At 31.3% G+C, this 13,431-nt stretch overlaps 1 pseudogene; it reads left to right on the plus strand.

The window, feature by feature from the left end:
- The first annotated feature begins 5,431 nt into the window (after nt 1-5,431).
- LOC126705511 (chaperonin 60 subunit alpha 2, chloroplastic-like) lies at nt 5,432-13,143 on the plus strand (annotated as a pseudogene).
- The last annotated feature ends 288 nt before the right edge of the window (nt 13,144-13,431 follow it).

The following is a 13,431-nucleotide window of genomic DNA, read 5'->3' on the forward strand; positions in this document are numbered from 1 at the left end:
CACATGAAAGGAAAAAAATAATCCTTCACCTTATATTAACAAGATTGCTATTCAACATCAAAAAGATAATTAATTATTGTAGTTAATTTACTTTGAGACATTAACATTTTTTAAGAGATTAAAAAAACTTAAATTAGGGATTTGTGCTAAAATCAAGAGATTTTTCAAAGTTTTTCTTATCCCTTTCTAATCTTATTAGGATTTGCTTAATTATAAAACATAAATTATGGTTACTACTGTATTATATATAATATTGTAATAACCTAAAGTCATACTATGTAATTAAACAAAGCATTAATAGGCAAGGTAAATGCAAATTTTCTTGTGTTAAATATTTATAAATATGTTAAATATTTATAAATATACTTAAACAAAATATTTTATAAGTACACTAATTCTCTATGTAAAATGATTTTTTATGATTATTTTTTTATGATTTATAAAAAAAAAAAAATATTTGGATTATTACATATTCTTACTCAAATTGAATTGTCTGAGCAACAATTGGAATAAACTGCCATGAAAGATAAAAGAAAACTTAATAGCATGCGCAATCCAAAATTATAAAGAAAATGAAAAAGAAAATTGTACTCTTAAATTAGTGAAAATAGTTAAGTATTTGTCAATCACTCAAGCAGTAAGTTCCTATTCTCAACTACATTAACAGTAATAAACTAATAATTTATATTTTATCTTTTTAATTACATTTAATATAATTTAAGTTAATTTCTCAAAGATTATAATTTTTAAATTTCTACAAAATATTTCAAAATGCACCGTGCATATTACGTGGACATCGGTTAGTTAGGTTTTTATTTATATTATTTATTTTTAAGGCTTCTAAGAAAAGATTTATGCTCAAAATTATTACGCTATAATCTCAAATGAAAATTTCAACTTTTCAAGGTTACTAATACTCTTAAAAAAATTTTTGGAAGAAATTTTTTTCAATAAAATGTCGTGTCAATGCTCCTCTTTGTTAAATTTTTTATCACTTCCAGAATTATATATTTCAATAACTCAATGGTGCGATGCTCTTCTTTGTTAATTTTAAGAAAAAACAATAAATCTGTTTTGAATTTTACACTCTGCTCTTTGCATTTTCAAGTTTTTTTATCCTCAAGAAATTGCTATAATTTAAAAGCAAAAATTTCAGGCCCGCATTTATTTCTGTTGCCTTGCCTTGTAATTTGTATTGTATCCCTGTCCAGCTAAAATTAAGGAGTTGGTCTAGGCTTGGGCTGATTTGTTTGCACTTTTAGGTCCATTGTATAATTGGGTTGGTGCGGCTTGGGTTTTTATAATCCTTTTTTTTTTTTTTTTTTTGTAAATTGTTAAATTATAGTAATGTCGATTTCATTTATTAGTTTATTAATTAATCAATATATAGGCTTCTCATGGTGGTTTAGTCACCTACAACTATAATAAAATTACTAATTCTATGCTGCACACTTTTTCTTTTTATTATATGTACAAATACAATTCCTACTTAAGTTTAACTGTTAATATGAAATTATCTATAAAAAAAATGTAAATATGAAATATGATTGTGATTTTTTTTTTTTTTATAACAAAAAAGGAATATTGCACTACTTAATATATATATTAAAATAGTAGATGAACTATTGAGACTACTAGTGGTAGAGCTAAGATATATATATATTTTAAACTTTAGAGTTAAATATAATTTTACTAACACACACATAAAAAAAAAAAAATATATATATATATATATATATATATATATTTCAGACTAATATGGACGATAATTAAATGCCACTCATCTGGATATTAAGTGGATTTTTTAAACTTTTGAATAAGTTGTGTTGTAACTTTTCACAGTCATGATTTCATTTATGATTCTCATATAATGATTTTTGGTAATTAGGTCAACGTCAAGTATAAGTACAACTTATATTGGTTTTTGTTAAGTTCATAAAATAATCAAAGTATAACAAATTTGAACCATATAGTAATCGAATATTTATTCATCACATTGAAATCGAATTTAGACAGTGACATCCACAATTTGAAGTCTTGGTGACATGTGTATATGATGACTTGTGTGTGACACTAGGGTGATGTGTGTGTATGAATGTGCTTTTAGTTTCTTATTCATTTTAGGGAGTTGCCACCAACCATGGCCAGTTGGTTTTCTAAGTTGTGATTAGTTACTTGTAGCTAAGAAAGTCCTAAGAGCTCATAAGCTAAAATGGAAAATAAAAAGATGTCTTCAACCAAAGATATAGACTCAAAAATTCAGTTATATGTGGATAAGGTGTTAGACACCACCACAATGCCCATCTTTTGATACTACCTTATTTTGGGATTCAGATCCTCTAGATTTCCTAGGGTACTCTACCAGTAAATTTCCTTAAATGTTAACCACTCTTTAATAATTTAATGGTCTAGATTCTACCATGTCAGTATTCCACTAACAATATTCTTAAAATAATAAAATAATGTTGCAAACAAAACAATTAAGATTATTGTTAGTGGAATACTGACATGGCAGAATCTAAACCATTAAATCATTAAAGAATGGTTAAGATTTAAGGAAATCTATTTGGTAGAGTACCCTAGGAAATCTAGAGGATCTGATTCCCTTATTTTGAATACAACCCTATAACTCACTATTTGAAAAGTAACTTAAACATGCATTTGGATTTTTGAAAAAGGTTTATTGTGAAACTATTTTGAAAGTAAACATGCTCCAATCACATATTTGTTTGAAAAATAAGTTGCAATTTTGAATTAAATACGGCTAACCTTTCTTATTTAGAAAGAATTGCGAGCTTAGCTTTACAACAAAATTTCCAATGTAATTTGTCATTCAAAAATGACAAAATAAAAAGAAAAAAAGAAGAAGAAGTTAAATTTGGGAGTCCGTGAGTCCGATTTGTTTAAGCCATGAACTAGAATCATTTTCAGAAAATCACTTTGGAAATGTAATTTTTTTTTAAAAAATTTGGTTCCTCTACAACTAAATTAAATAAAACTGTGTTTCAAGTAAAAACAAAGAAGTTTGAGGGGTTCATTTATGAGCTAAGGTGTTAGGCACTCAAACATAATCAATACCTAAGGCATGTTTGGTAAATTGTAATAGGCGTTGTAATGTAATAATTATTACTATGATTTATTTATTCTTTAATTTGGTTAAGCTTTTGTTACAAGGAATAGTCATTCCTTATGAATAGCTATTCTTCAAAATGAGGAATAACTATTTCTCTTTAAAATGTTGTATTAGACTACTAGTTATTCCTTAGTAAGTGCAATAATTTCAAAACTTAATATATTTCCAAATAAACAAACTTTCCATATACATCTAACAATTATAAAAATAAAAAATCATAAAAAATAACACATATCTCTCTTAATTTTAAAAATAACAATTTTTAAGGATATATAATTGTATGAGTAAGATATTTCCTAAAATAAATGTTAAGCTTCATTCTAATATTATAACTCATAACCAAACTAATGAATATGTTTAGTTATTACATTACAACATACTTTATTACTAATAATAAAGATTACAATTCATATCGTAATCTACATTTAGTGTACCAAACGTACTCCTAATTTTTATTATTTATTGAAAATGTGTGTAACTTGATATAATCATATAGCAAAATACTTGTCGAGTCTTGAGAATATGTCTCATAATTATTTGGCATATTCTAGTAACTGTATGGTGAATAATATATATGTATATATATATATATAGTATGGTGAATAATATATATGTATATATATATATATATATATATATATATATAGTAAACTACATATTTGGTCCCTAGCCTTTACATTAAATATCAATTTGATTCTTAACATTTCAAATGTGTCAATTTGATCCCTAACATTTTAGTATTGTATCAAAATAGTCCTTACCATTAAGTATTAGACGGAAAATGTTGACGTGGTTAATGGTAGAATTAATATATTATCTTTTATGCCACGACAATTTCCACATAAGCTTCCATGTGGCATTATTAAAAAAAATCAACAGTTTTCTAACTCAGCCCCTCTTACTCTCTCTGTCTCTTTGATCTAACTCAATCTCTTTTATGCTTAGCCTTCATGACGACATGACCGAAGCTCACTCTCTGAGTTCCTTCAATGCCACTGCTATTCTCCGCCGCTTGCCACCGCCATCATACCAGTGGTTGCCAAATCCAAACCTTCTTTTGTAGCCTCCCGCTCTCTCACTCTTACTCACTCTCTCTCATCAATCTACCAAGATCGAAGATCTAAGCCTCTATCTGTCTTTGAATTGTGCATGAGGGGAAACTAAAGGAGAAGGGTTTGGTGATTTCAGATGGGTATGTTTCGAGTGGATGAAGCCCTTTGCCTTTGTGGGTATTGTTCATTTTTGCAAGCCATATAGATGGTGGTATGATTTGATTTAGATTTTGGTTTGTTTTTCAAAATGGATTCATGGGTTTGGATGTTTCCAATTCTAAGTAGATTTGTAAATGGGTATGGATATGAGTAAGCGCTTCATGTGATCTTACTAAAATTTTTTGTTTTGGTATAAAGGTCTGGGTATTTTCAACTTAGCTTTGCAAAATCAAAAACAAATTATTTTTGCAAAGGTCTGGGTATTTTAACTTCTATTCTATTTCCATCTTCTAAAATTAAGTTTCCCAATACTATCCCTTCTTTCATTTTTCCATTTGACGGAATAGAAATGAAGGGTTTTTTTTTTTTTTTTAATAAAAATTATTCAAAGAGAATGAAGGATACAAATTACACATCTACAATTTTTGGACTTGGAATGGGTTTTTTTTGTATTTGCTTAGCCTTGAGTAAACTTTGATTTTTTAAAATTAATTCCACATGGCAGCTTATGTGGAAATCTAGGTGGCATAAAAACAATATATTAATTTTACCGTTAACCATGTCAATATTTTCCATCTAGCACTTCACGACAGAAACCATTTTGACAAAATACCAAAATGTTTAGGACCAAATTGAGACATTTAAAAGGTCAATGATCAAATTGACATATAGTATAAAGCTCAAGGACTAAATATATAGTTTACTTATATATATAAATATATATATATACATATATATATATATATATATATTATATATACAATAGAATTAGAATATATGATAACTAAATCATAATACTTACTTTTTATTGTTAAGTCAACATACTAATGAGTTGTTTTCGGTTTTGGTGAGATTCATTCCAAAATTCTTTATTTGAAAATGTGAAATTTTATCAATTAAATTAATTGGAATATATTATATAGCATATATAATTAAGAAAACAATATTTATTTGCTAGAAAATTAGATATTGATTGAGATGGATAGAAAACCATTCACTAATTTCTATATTACCAATCGATAGTGAGGTTGATTGCTGAATTTTATACTTTGTTGGGAATGAGATTAAAAAAACGTAACTCCATAATTTGGAGGAAAAGTGAAAGGCTGGTTTGTGCTAGGTTTTGTAGGATGGACCAAAAAGGTAATCGGGTTCTATGAGCCCAAAACCGCTCCAATGATGCAGACAATTCATGAGTTGACTCAGTTGAGTTGAGTCACGTTAACCGGTCCGAGTCGTTGTACTAAAACCCCCCAAACCCAAAACCTTTGAAAATCCTCAGAAACCTGTCTGTCATTGTTCTGCTTCCAATTCCAAAACCAAAGCCCCAAACCAAAACCATTTCTTCTTCTTCTTCTTCAACTATTATAGGGATATGTCCGTTTCCTTCTCTTCCCTCAAAAAATTCTCTTTTCTGTAGTCTTCTTCTCTCTCTCTGTATGTCTTTCTCTTTGTATTATTTTGGTTTTGAAGTAATGGGTTATTGTTGCAGAACCTTTATTGGAACCAAAGGGCAACTGGGTTGTGGAGAAGTACAAATTTTGTGAGGGGTATTGCTGTTAAAGCAGGCCCAAAGAGAATATTTTGAAGTCTCAAATAGAAAAGATAATTTGTAAGTGTAATCCTGATTATATTCTTCTCAAGCGAGCCAGGTGGTGTTTTGAGATTATTTGCAACTGCTTCTAACACCATAACTATAAGAATGAAACCCAAAAAATGCCATTAATTGTGTAACTTGTGTTAATGCATCGATGGGAACTGGTTGAAGCCTAAGATAGTAAGATTGTAGGTATGAGGTCTTGGCTTTTCATGGTGTCAGTAGCATGTTTATTAAAAAAGGCTGTTGAAGGGGAAGCTAGCTCTGTTCGTTATGAATATGGCATAAGATCAGTTGAAGCCTTGAAGGCTTGTAAGTTGTAAGTTGTAACTGAAGCTTTGCTTGAAGTGATATTTATTTGCTTATTTTCTTAATAAGCTTCAGCCAGCTAGGGTGGCCTCACTTTGGCTATGTGAAATAGTTATACATGAGAACTTCTATTTTTCAATTTATGGGGTTGGTTCTGTTACGGCATAAGCCTTTGTGACTTTTCTGACACTTTAAAAAAGCTATAATATGCTAGATGTAACAAATACTGAAATACTCAGAAGAGAATATAAGTATTTTTTTTAATTAAATTATTTAATTTCATGCTGCTAATTTGATGGAGGTATTGATTTTAAGTGAAAATATGCAGGCCTTAACATTATTCTTTCTGAGTCTGGATCGCTTCAAGTAATTAATGATGGCGTTACAATTGCTCGATCCATAGAGCTTTCAGATGCAATTGAGAATAGAGGAGCAATGCTAATCCAAGAGGTCATTCATGGTTGCTAGATAATTCTCTCCCCTGTTGTTGTATTGATATTTCTCAATACAAAAGCAATCATAGTCCATAGATATGTAAATCTTCATATCCTGCTTGCAGGTTGCAACTAAAATGAATAATTTGGCTGGTGACGGTACAACTACTGCAACTGTTTTGGCTCGAGCAATGATCAAATCTGGGATGCTGGCAGTTGCTTTCAGGACTAACTGGGTTTCTTTGAAGAAAGGAATGGATAAGACTGAAAGAATTGGTCAAGGTCTTGAAGAAGAAAAGTGTTCCAGTAAAAGGAAGAGATGATATAAAAGGTATTTCTTTTCTTTGCATTTTGTTAATTAAAAGCAGAGTCAGAAATATTTAGAACGTGTCTTGTGAATTAGGTTTGTGCCCCTCTTTGCACTTTTTTTAATTAAAAAAATATAATTACTTGTCAAAAACAAAATCTTGAAACTGTATTTTGCCACATTGCAGCTGTGGCCACAATTTCTTCTGGAAATGATGAATTTTTTGGGAACTTAATTGCTGAAGCTACAGAAAAGATTGGCCCCGATGAGTCATCTCTATTGAGTCATCTTCATCATTTGAGACCTCTGTAATAATAGAAGAAGGAGTGAAGGTAGGTCATTAAAGATGATTTTTAATTGAAAAGATTCATGACCATCTCAAAGAAAGGAAAACTTAATTAGAAAGGAAAGAAAATGGGTCAGAATGTAATTTGAATTGAACCATAATTTTAGAATGAAAATAAACTTTATAAACCAGCAATGAACTAATTACCCCACTGTTTTTTTTTTTTGAAAATAAACGGACTAAAGAAAACCAGCATCGAGGTTATAGTATCAATCTATTGAAAGTTCATTCCTTCTTAAGGCACAGATAGATAAAACTCATAAAAGGTTATACCCAGTTTAGAAAGCTCCCAATTTTGTGCAGTCATGACACAAATAGATGCAATTGAAAAATTGTTGTATTCATTCCTCAGCTGACAAGTAGATACTACTACTTTTAATCATGTTAATTAGTATTTATTTTCATTTCTACATTTTCTTAGCAACAGAATGTATCATAAACTGAACAAGGACTAGGTGCATATAACTGACACCACCCTTTGGCCACCATCAAAACCAAGGCCTAACACAACCCCAAACTTCCACAACAAGCCCTAAACCACTACCTCTGGCGTAGATCTGACACCTACAGCCTCGGATTTGCCACCTCCACAACCCCAAAACACCACCCTTTGGCCACCACTTTTTTTCTAATCCAAATCCCTCCTATTTTTTGTCAAATCTTTGCCCTTGTGTGCCAGTTTTGTAGTGGCAAATTGTGGTGGTTCTTGGCTGCTGGAGATGGTGGTGTGGTTGTGTGTTGGCGGGAGTGAGAGGAAGAAGCAGAAGAAGATAAGGTAGAAAAGAAAAAGAAAATAAATATCAAATAAAAAATAAAATGTTTTTTTATAGTAAATTTTACTTTAAGAAGAATAATGTGTGAAGCACTTGACAACATTTTCCTTCCATTGTGCCATCGGAAGAAAGACGGAAGGAGCAATTTGGCAGTTTCCCAAACTTCTGCAGTTAAAACTTGATATTAGAACATCAGAGGTCTGTTTAATTTTGACCTAAACTTGGAGGGATCTTTTTGCATTTTTTCCCTTTATCTCTGATTCCTAGTTTTTTTTTCCTCTATTCCCTTGCTTTTAATTCTATTTGATATTTCTGGACAGATTGACAAGGGTTACATGTCACCCCATTTCATTACAAACCATGACAAATCTATAGTGGAGTTTGAAAATGCCAAAGTCCAAGTAACTGATCAGAAGATTTCAACTGTCAAAGACATTGTTCCTTTACTAGAAAAGACTACTCAACTGAGTGTCCCACTGCTAATCATTGCAGAGGATATCTCCAGGCAAGTACTGGAAACACTAGTAGTGAACAAAATGCAAGGTTTACTAAATGTTGCTGTTGTCAAATGTCCAGGATTTTCATAAGGAAAGAAAGCTCTTTTGCAAGATATTGCACTTATGACAGGTCAAATTATGTACTGCATGTCAAACTTTATTTGCTTAATTATTTAATTTTTCCATGACATATGTCAATAATAAGATAATGTTTATTTTGAATCAGTGGTTGTTTTGATGTTAAGAATCTATCATGACTATGACCTGCTTTTCATTCGCTAAATTTATTAATTTGTTACTTCGCAACACATTTCAACTCATTCCCACCTAGCATTATATTAATATCTTTACATCTCAAAATGATGAGATAGTTCGCTTTGCAGCCTGATGTTCACTCACATTTTTTATTTCCTAGTTTGCTGGCCCTCATAGTCGTGTAAAGAACCTCAGTGCGAGTTATGATAGTGGTTAATTCAAATTGAGCTCTCAAGTATCTAATAATTGATGTAGAAAATTAGTGAATTTTTGGAATTCATATAATAAAAAAAAAATGTAAAGTGGGTACTATTGTGATGTGTCTTTTTTTCAGGATCTCAATGTAGGTCCCTTCTATGGATTTGCTTTTCCTGTTAAATACACAATTTGGTAAAACACAAGCTATTTTGTGGCCCTAAGTTGTGGGAACTTTTGTGCCAAAATGTTGTTCAAATGCATTTATTTAACCTATTTGTTATCAACTGTTAATCTCTGATGCTTGTTGGGAATGAGAGAATGGAGACAAAATCTTAGTACATTCAGATTTTCAAAACACTCTTACCCTGTATTTTTTGGTAAAAAAGGGAATACAGAGATTTCAGAAAATGTGACTTTCTTTTCCAGCCCTGTTGGGTTCAATAACTTTTATAGGTTTGATCATTTGGTGCATCTTCTAAATAACATTCAAAAGGACAATACATCTGTACATATTACATGTAAACACTACACATGCCCTCTCTGTCACTACATCTTTTTCTTTATGTGACTGTAAGCTGTGGATAGAAACATATCTCAAACGTCACGATCTGCATTTTTCTGATCTTTGGAAATATAAACATTGTAATCATTTATGTTTCCAGGGGCCATATTGCATTTTTCATATAATTGTATTTCTTTATGATGAGATTGCTATTTCAACTTCAATTTCTCATTGAGATAATTTTATTGTCATTAGGCGCTGATTTTCTCTCTGGAGATTTGGGTCTGATGCTTGAAACTGCAACTTCCGATCAGCTTGGCATTGAACGCAAAGTTACCATAACCAGCAATACAATGACCATTGTTGCTGACCCTACTACTAAAGCTGAAATACAGGCAAGAATTTTGCAAATCAAGAAGGATCTGGCTGAAACAGATAATGCATCCTTGTCAAGAAAACACTCTGAAAGAATTGCTAAATTCTCTGGCGGTGTGGCTGTGATTAAGGTCTACAATTTAAAAAAGTCCTATTTCTTAATGATTGTTAATGAAATCTTGTATAACAGCTTTCTTCGTCCTGGATGCTGGCTTTAATCAATATCTATCTTGTCAAAAGTGAACAAGGCTTTTCCAGCCACACAGAGAGAGAGAAGAGAGAGAACAAGGATTTATCTTTGTTTTTTATGTAAATTTTGAAACTAAATTTTTTTTGTTGATTATGACCAAAACCTTTGGTCATAATTGTTTTACCTTTCCTTTTATTTATCTTTCTTTTATTTTAGGTAGGAGCACACACTGAGGTGGAGCTTGTAGATCAGAAACTCAGAATTGAAGATGCAAAAACGCCACATTTGCTGCCATGGACGAAGGAATAGTCCCTGGTGGTGGTGCTACATAGAATTCGATGGAAGATCTACATGAGCAGAGTGGTGCAGATATTGTGGCAAAGGTGTCGTATCCTCTCTCCTCCCCCTTCCCTCTGTGTCTGATTTTTCCTTTGTTTATAGTCAGAGTGAGATCAGTGTTAATCAAATAATGAGGTGTACTTGAGTGCAAAGGCCTCCAAAGCAATGTTTTGAATTCCATTCTGGAGACCGTTCTAGATTGACAATTGGAACAGAATATTCTAGTACCGGTGTGTTTCAATGCACTTTTTCGTGATTACACACCGGGTATATATGCACACATGTACATAATTTATATATTTATAATTTCAAATTTCATTATATCTAATTAACCAAAACAAAATTTAAAATATGATATGGGAATAAAATAGGTCAAATGATGACTTTTGTGTTCAAAGTTTTGAAAAAATCCTACCAATCCGGAATATCTCGGAATAGGCCGGAATTTAGAGACCGTAATAACTAGAATTTGCCCAGTACACCGGAATAGTCCGGAACAACCCGGAATTTAGGCTGAAATGGAACAAAGGGTTATGTGCACTAGATTAAGGACCGAAATGGAATATTCCGACTGGAATGGAATGGAATTTAAAACATTACTCTGAAGCCTTGCACCTTATAGAAGTAAAACGCATTATGTAAAAATTAATATTGTAAATTTTAAAAATCAAACAATATGACTATCAATTGATATGCTAATCATATAAATTTTTTTTTTTATAAGAGCTAATCATATAAAAATTAAACCTAGCATTTTATACAATGCCCTATAAAATTCAAACAAAGTTGTAGAAGTTATCAGTTATCACTAAACAAATAATAAAAATACTATTTTTCACAACCAAGCACATTTTCATAGTATCCAAACCTCTTCAAATGAAAAAAAATTCATTAGGGGTTGCCCAAAAATGCCTTTATAAAAAACAATTAGTTGCCCAATCCACCAAAAAAAAAAAAATGCTAATAACAATAATAATTAGTTAAAAACAGGGTGGAGTGGGTTTTGGGTGAGAGGATGTAGTCCGTCCAAAAAAAAGGGAGCGGGGATGGGATTCAAGAGAGATGAAGCCAACCCACACCAAAATCCAAAAAAAAAAAAACCTAATGCTGGGAGCACAACCAAATTACTATGGAATTTATTGGATTAATTTAGACTTTCCTTTATCTCATCTCTAGGCTCTAGCTTAGAGCTTTATGGGACATGATCTTTTATTGAAGCTCTGTAAAAAGGCTACTGATGATTTTTTTTTTTTTTTTTTTTAAGCGAATTACTTTTTAATAAAATTTTCTTCTTAAGAAATTTTATCTATATTTTTTAATTACTATGGAATTTTTTTTTTTTTTTTAAATCCTTGCATTATTGTAATTGCATCAAATCATCAACAATAATATAAGAGATGCCTTAAGAATGTTAAGCTCATTGATTATTTTATTTAGATTCTGAACCAGTAAACCCTTAAATCTATGATGTATATACAATTAGATTTTCCTCATTTGTTATAACAGACAAGATCCCTTATCACCATAAGTAATCAATTAAAATGTTTTTAAAGATGGCTGGTGCCATGATACATAAATTGGACATGGCCCAGAACAGAGATTGCCTGATAAAATTGTCAGAACAAGTGTTTAATCCTAATGAATGGGTCTGCATGTGTCAACAACAAACTGGCAGTGGTTACACTACCAGCAATTGGTAAGAAATAGTAAGCATATTTGCTATTATGAACGACAGTGAGTGAAAGATCCTGTCCCTCATCTGAGGCCTCCCCTTTTCTTAGATGGTTTCTTGGGCATTTTTACTTTTTATTTGTTTGTTAGTTCAGAATTCAGTCGGGTAATGTTAAATTTAGATTATTATGCTTTAAATTTGAAATTTGAAATTTGAAAATTTTCATCTTTTGGTTTATAAAAACATCTTTTAGGACCTTATTTGTGCACATCTACTGCTCTGATCATAGAAACTATTGCTAATGTTGAATTGCAGGCTCTCCTTGCTCCTGCAGAATCAATTGCATCTAAGGCAGGTGTTGATGGAGAAATTGTTGTAGAGAAGACTAGAACTTGTAATTGGCAAACGGGATACAATGCAATGACAATCAGATACGAAGGCCTGTTCAGTCTGGAGTTGCAGATCCTTGTTGGGTTTCAAGGTGTGCACTTCAAACTGCGTGTCAATTGCTGGTGTAGTTCTAAGTTCTAACCACTCAAGCTGTGTTGGTGGAAAAAAATAAAGAAGCCTAAGCCAGCTATCCCTCAAGTTCCAGGCATAACTCCTTAAAGAAAAGATGGGGAGAGATTGGTTGGAAAGCCAGTTGAAAGCTGAGAAAGGCCCGTATGTGTCACATTGGAATGAAACAAACAATTTGAATTTTCTTGGTTTAGACTTGAGATGATGATTAAAGAAGCTTTAGAAGCTGTCAAGAGGCTGGACAAGTCAGTTTACAATCTGACTTTTGGACTGCGAAAGTATTAAAAGCCATACATAAAGAAAAGGATTTCATATCCAGCACAGTCAGCATATTAGCCTTTGTGATCTCATTCAACATGTAAGATTCCTTTTTTTTTTTTTTTTTTAAATAATTATTTTTTCTTTTTTGGTTTTGTTTTTGGGTACTCTGTTTTTGGACTCTGTATTATACTGCAATAATAATGATGAGGGTATCTTAAAGAAATTTCTTTATTCTTCTTCCTTTATCTTTTGTTCAGATATCTCCAAAACCTGTTTCTGATTTTGTCCATATGTATGTTCCAACTTTGCTGTAGAAGTTATCACTAAGAACATTTCACAACTTGTCTACTAGGTATTGTTACAGATGTGGTAGTAAAATTATGGAATTAAAGCAATATACTTCCTCCTTGATAAACCCAATTTTCTGCCAATGTTGCAACATCATCCAGAATATTGCTCCTGTGTATACACAACATACAAGTCATTTTATGCCAAGTTTGTTGATTTGAGTGT

The sequence above is a fragment of the Quercus robur genome, chromosome 11, assembly GCF_932294415.1.
Source record: "Quercus robur chromosome 11, dhQueRobu3.1, whole genome shotgun sequence".
Taxonomy (NCBI): Eukaryota; Viridiplantae; Streptophyta; class Magnoliopsida; order Fagales; family Fagaceae; genus Quercus; species Quercus robur.